The following is a 6,000-nucleotide window of genomic DNA, read 5'->3' on the forward strand; positions in this document are numbered from 1 at the left end:
AGTTAGGGATGGGGCAGTAAGTACTGGCTTAGCCACATCCCATATACAAATAGAAAAGACAAGAAAAACTGTGGTGCTTAAAATACATGGTGACCAGCAGTGATTCTAAGTGAACTAACTGGATTTTTTTTAAAATATTCATTCGTGGGAACATGTAGATAATGCAGTTACTCCTTCCCTTTTGACAACGGCATTGCACTAAATGGTAGTTGAGAACCAATCATCTTGATGCATGCAGTAAAAGATGAGCTCCAGTGATGAGAAACCCATTCACAATTAGGTACACAATAATACTAAAGCAAACACTACAAGCCACATTGATTCCATTATATTTATTGCCTGTTGTCAGATTAAAACTATATTGCTACTCTGGGTCCAAGTTAGGAGAGGGAATATTTGCTTGTAGTTGTGTTGGAATTGTAGGTTATATTTAAGTCCTTCTCACCTGGAAACATACTCGGCATTTATCTGGTGATGACATGGTGCCAATGAAATCTCCCCTACCACATTCCCTACAGTAACGAGTCCCACACCATTGACACATAAAGACCTGAATGAAAAGAGAAATATGTGACACTGTATGTAATACACAATATTCCACAAAATCTATTATGCACATTAATGTCAAATAAAATCCATTTTCTCAGCCTACAGCAAACTGAATTATTACAGTTCCAATATTCCATACTGTGCAACAATCTTATTTGTTTCCCCAAATGTAACTTTTAAGATTATTAAGCATGGAGCCGGAGGATGTGGATATTTTCTTTAGTGAATACTTTGCATTGGTATTTACAAAGGAGAAGGACATGGTGGATGGTGAGTGTAGGAATGAGTATGTTGGTATTCCAGGGTATGTCAATTTAAAAAAGGTGTTTGGTGTTTTGAACAGATTTAAGTAGACAAAAGTTCTCAGGACCTGATGGGATCTCTCCCAGAATGCAGAGGGAGGCAAGGAAGGAAATTGCTGGGTCTTGTACGAAATCTTCAAATTCTTTTCAGTCCCAGGAGAGGTCCCAGAGGACTGTAGAATAATCAACTTTGTTCTCTTGTTTAAGAAGGGCAACAGGGATGATCTGGGAAATTACAGGCCAATGGGCCTTATGCCAATGGTAGGAAAATTATTGGAAAAGATCGTTCAGGATTAGATTTACTGACATTTTGAAAAAAAATGGACTTATTAGCAAATAGGCAGCATGGTTTTGTGTAGCGAAGTTTGAGCCTCAGAACCCTGGTGGAGTTTTGTGAGGAAGTGATAAAGATGATTGATGAGGGCAGGGTGGCAGACATTGTCCATATGGACTGTAGTAAGACCTTTGACAAAATCCCTTATGGCAGACTGATACAAAAGGTCAAGTCACATGAATCCACAGTGAACTGATAAGATGGATATCGAACTGACTTGCTCATAGAAGTCAGACAGTAATGGGAGAAGGGTGTTTTTTCTGACTGGAGATCTGTGACCAGTGGCGTTTCACAAGGATCAGTGCTGGGACCCCTGTTCATCATATATACAAATAATTTGCAGGAGAATATGGGTGGTCGGATTAGTACCTTTGCAATCAATACAAGATTGGGAAGCTATAGATAGTGAGGAGGATTGCCAGAGGATAAAACAGAATATAGATAGGCTGGAATTTTGAGTGGAGAAATTGCAGATGAAGTTTAATCTAGACAATTGAGAGGTGATGTATTTTGAAATGCAGGAATGATGTATTTTCTAATGCAGGAGGGAAGTATACAGCAAATGACAGAATACTAGCAGCATCAATATACAGGGGGATCCAGGTGTACAGGTTCCCATAATATGGCAACACAAGTGGATAAAGTGGTCAAGAAGACGTATGGCATTATTGCTTTTATTGATTGGGGTATAGAGTATCCTTGAAAAAGTTCTCCCTCTACAAGGATCTCAGTGAGTCTCTCTCTCTCTCTCACTGCAACCTCCAGATTGTCTCCTCTGCCCTGAAGCTCTTCAGCCATGTCCTGAAGCAGACTCGCTACTACAGCCACATCCTTCCTCAGCGCCTGCCGATGGAACCGATTGATCCCGCATGGTCTCTGGACTACATTCAGACAAGCACGGTTTGGACCTGATCAGGACAACCAGTACCTACAACAAATCCAAAGCCTCCAGAAACAGTTCTCCCTCCGCTTCCTCCACTGCCACACCCGAACCGCCCGATGTCTGGAGGAAGAACGCCTCATCTTCTGCCTTGGGATGCTCCAAGCACACGGGATCAATGTGGATTTCACCAGTTTCCTCATTTCCCCTCCCCCCACCTTATCCCAGTTCCAACCTTCCAACTTGGCACCGCCCTCTTGAACTGTCCTACCTGTCCATCTTCCTTTCTACCTATCCGCTCCATCTTCCTCTCCAACCTATCGCCTTCACCCCCACCTTCATCTACCTATTGCATTCCCAGCCAGCTTCCCCCCAGCCCCACACCCTTCCATTTTCTCTCTGCCCCCTTGGGCCACAAGCCTCATTCCTGATGAAGGGCTTATGCTTGAAACATCAATTCTCCTGCTGTTCAGAAGCTGCCTGACTGGCTGTGCTTTTCCAGCACCACCCCCATTGACTGTAAAAATTGACAAGTCATGTTGCAGCTATATAGCACTTTAGTTCGGCCACATTTGGAATATTATGTACAATTTTGGTCACCACACTACCAGAAGGATGTGGAGGCTTTGGAGAGGGTACAGAAATAGTGTACCAGGGTGTTGCCTGGTTTGGAGGATATTAGCTAAGAGGAGAGATCGGACAAACTTGATTTGTTTTCACTTGAATGTCGAATGATGAGGGGCAATCTGATAGAAGTTTAAAAAATTATGAGGCATGGATAAAATGGATTGTTTGAGTATTTTTCCCCCAGGGTAGAAATGTCGATTACAAGGGGACATAGGTTTCAGGTAAAAAGGGGTAAGTTGAAAGGGAATGTGAGAGGCAAGTTACACAGCGGGTGGCTAAGTACCTGGAATTCACTGCCAGAAGAGGTGGTGGAGGCAACGTTTAAAAAGGCATCTTGACAGATATATGAACAGACAGGGAACAGAGGGATACAGACCAATGAAAGGCAAAAAGCTTTAGTTTAGAAAGGCATAATTTATTGGCATAGTCTTCATGGGCTGAAGGGCCTGTACCTGTGATGTATTGTTCTTTGTTCTTTATTAACTGCTATCCTTTCCATCATGTATAAAAGTTTTAATATTTCAAAATCCTCAAAGATTATTATCTGTCTACTCCCATAATGTCACACCAAATACCACCCCCCCCCCCCCCATCACTAATACAGAGAAATATTTTCCTGTTTGTCATACAGTATTTTTAGAATCCAATCTATATCTCAGCCCATATGGTACAGGTCTATTAATTTCTCTCATCCAACTGAAATAATTACTTTTTCTCATGTCATACTTTATGGAACTACGACCCTATCAAGTTTATAGTGCACAGAACCATTACACTTTCACATTGCAGGTGCAAAGGTCTATTACCCTCTCTCTCCATCAGTCCATTTGTGCAGACATTCAGCCTCTCTCATTCCATAGTTTAATTAACCATCATTCTCTTTTCTGCAGTGTATATAATACTATTAATCCCTCTCAGTCATAAAATGATTGTAATTTGCATGCACATGAAGGCCATTTGATTCATAATATTTCTGCCAGTGATATCTCCTGTCATTGAAGTTGCTTTCCTAATCCAACTCTGCTTTTTCTCTGTACTATTTAGTTTAATCAATTATTATCCAATTCATTAATTATGATCGTTGACTGATCCTCAATTATCATACATAACATATTCTAATCGCTTTTAGACCTATAGTCATATCCACGCCTTGTTACCAATCACTGGACATAACTGTTTGATATGTGCCCTCTGAAGCTCCATTAAAACATTGAAAAATACTTTTATGTGATCCCTAATAATAATCTCGGTGTCAGTGACTACTTCCCCAGGTTTCCACGTCTCGAATTAAACCGTATACTCTTAGTTCCGTTCTCACCCTTGTTTGGGTAGTATAGTACTCCCTATCTGCAACATTACTACTGCACCGAGATAATCAAAATGTACTCTGCATCAAAATTGTACATTCAGCGCCATGTTTTCTATGATTTGCATCCAACATCTCTCCTACATTATTAAAAGTAGTCTAATTTTCCCTTCAGTGTTTTATTAATCACTCCTTTTCAACCTTATACAGAATTAATAGCCTTCTCCTGTGGCATTTGTTCCTCATTCCAAGGGAGCAAAGTATTACCCCTTTCCAAATACTGTGTACAATTCTCACACACAACTATCATCCTGTCAATTCCTTCAGATTTTGAAGCTTTACAGAAACATGCACTCTCTTGTATGTGTCCTCCTGGGGAGTAATGCCCGGTCTAAGCACATATTAGGACGGGATTACCGTGTTGACTTCAGTGCAGCCCCAGCGGCACATTCGGACTGAGCGGCTGCAGCTTCTGGTACGAAGGGCAGGGCGAGTGAGGAATGGGGGGGGGGAAGGGGCCAGCGGCAGCCTGGGAGCCCGGGAGCCAGCTCAATGTTCAACCGCGTTTCCTCTGCTTTGCGGAGCCGCTTGTGGCCGGCGGCTGACTTTCTCTCGCCCTGACCATCACAATCTGTTACGTTTCATGGCATCTGTTAGTTTTGAAAATCTTGGTCGTTGAATAAATGTGTAAGTGGGAGCTGCAGTGTAATCCCTCTGCTGTATCAGCGCAGACCTGGCCTCTTCATTCTTTCTGAAAAGTCACAAACTTCCAACGAGTGTGTGCAATCTTTTTTTTTGTTGCTATTGCAACAGCGTCGTTCCGTCTCAGTGAACGGGGCCGTCTCCAGCAGTGAATTCCCTTCTCCTTAATGCCAGGATTTCCTCCGGTTCTCTTGCTCCGTTAGGCGGCACTACTGGGCCAAGATTCAAGTAGGAGAACAGCGCAGGAGGCCGTTCAGATCAGTCCAGGCTCAGTGACCCTCACCGCTCCTTGTAGCTGCGCACACTCCTCCTCCTCCTCAGATCATGGCAGGACTGATTGACCCTGACTTCTGCACACTCCCAGGCGGTGCCTTCTACATCTTAACTACTCGCTGTGTGTGTGTGCTTGCGAGCACTGTTGCCATTATTAATTTTCGCTAAATCTGTGCCGCGCCCCCCCTCCCCCCGCTGCCGTTCTTCTCGATCTGTTCTTCATCCTCTCGCCAATGGGAAGAGTTTCTTCCTATCTCCTGTGACCAGATTTCTCAGGAATTCTCACCTCATTCTTCAAAATTTCAATGAGTACAGCCTGAATATGCTCAGACTTCTCTCAATAGGCAACCCCTTCATGCAGTCTAGCAGTTTAGAACTGCTTCTAAAGCAAATCTATCTGCACCTAAACTGAACACAATATTCAGGTGTGCTGTCACCAATATATGGTTGTAACCTTCACGACCTTTATACTCCATTACCCTTGCAATCAATGGCAACACTTTATCTATCCTAGTTGTTGTACCTGCATGCTTTTTTTTGTGATTCATGTACAATGACACGAAAAAAATCTCTCAATTGTGGCATTCTTCAATCTCTCTCATTTAAGTAATATTCAGATTTTCTATGCTTCCTGTTAAACTCACAGGGTGTCATGTCATATTCATGTGCCAATGTTTTGTCCATTCACTTAACCTGTGTCTATTACTTTGTATCTTCTTTGTATTCTCTTCACAACAAGCTTTGTTACTCGTTATTGCATTGTTATCACATTTGGGTACAATACAGTCTGTTCATTCAAATCAATAGTAGAAATCATAAATACTTGAGGCTCCAACACTGACCCTACAGTACTCAATATGGATTGGTTACAAAAATCCTGACTCTCTGTTCCCTGTTTGTTGACTACTTGTCATAGACAGAACATGTGTTCTCCTTTTGTCCATGGACCCTATTTCCTGACACAGAATGTAAACAGGCCAACAAAGGGCGAAACCCCATTGGATTTGGTACTGGGTAATGGATCCAG

General features: G+C 42.4%; 1 long non-coding RNA gene across 2 annotated transcripts in view; it reads right to left on the minus strand.

Annotated features, from left to right (window-relative positions):
* The window catches only part of LOC148149925 (uncharacterized), a 23,605-nt gene extending 18,609 nt beyond the window's left edge, over positions 1 to 4,996 (minus strand). For both annotated transcript variants that reach the window (XR_015757184.1, XR_015757185.1), the window contains exons 1-2: positions 4,416 to 4,996; positions 446 to 550 (exon numbers count right to left, since the gene is read on the minus strand). This is a non-coding gene — a long non-coding RNA (uncharacterized LOC148149925). The remainder of the gene's footprint in view (positions 1 to 445; positions 551 to 4,415) is intronic.
* Positions 4,997 to 6,000: the final 1,004 nt, after the last annotated feature.

Source organism: Chiloscyllium plagiosum, unplaced genomic scaffold, assembly GCF_037043375.1.
Source record: "Chiloscyllium plagiosum isolate Xiang-an unplaced genomic scaffold, Cpla_swu_hap1 HiC_scaffold_5, whole genome shotgun sequence".
Lineage (NCBI taxonomy): Eukaryota > Metazoa > Chordata > Chondrichthyes > Orectolobiformes > Hemiscylliidae > Chiloscyllium > Chiloscyllium plagiosum.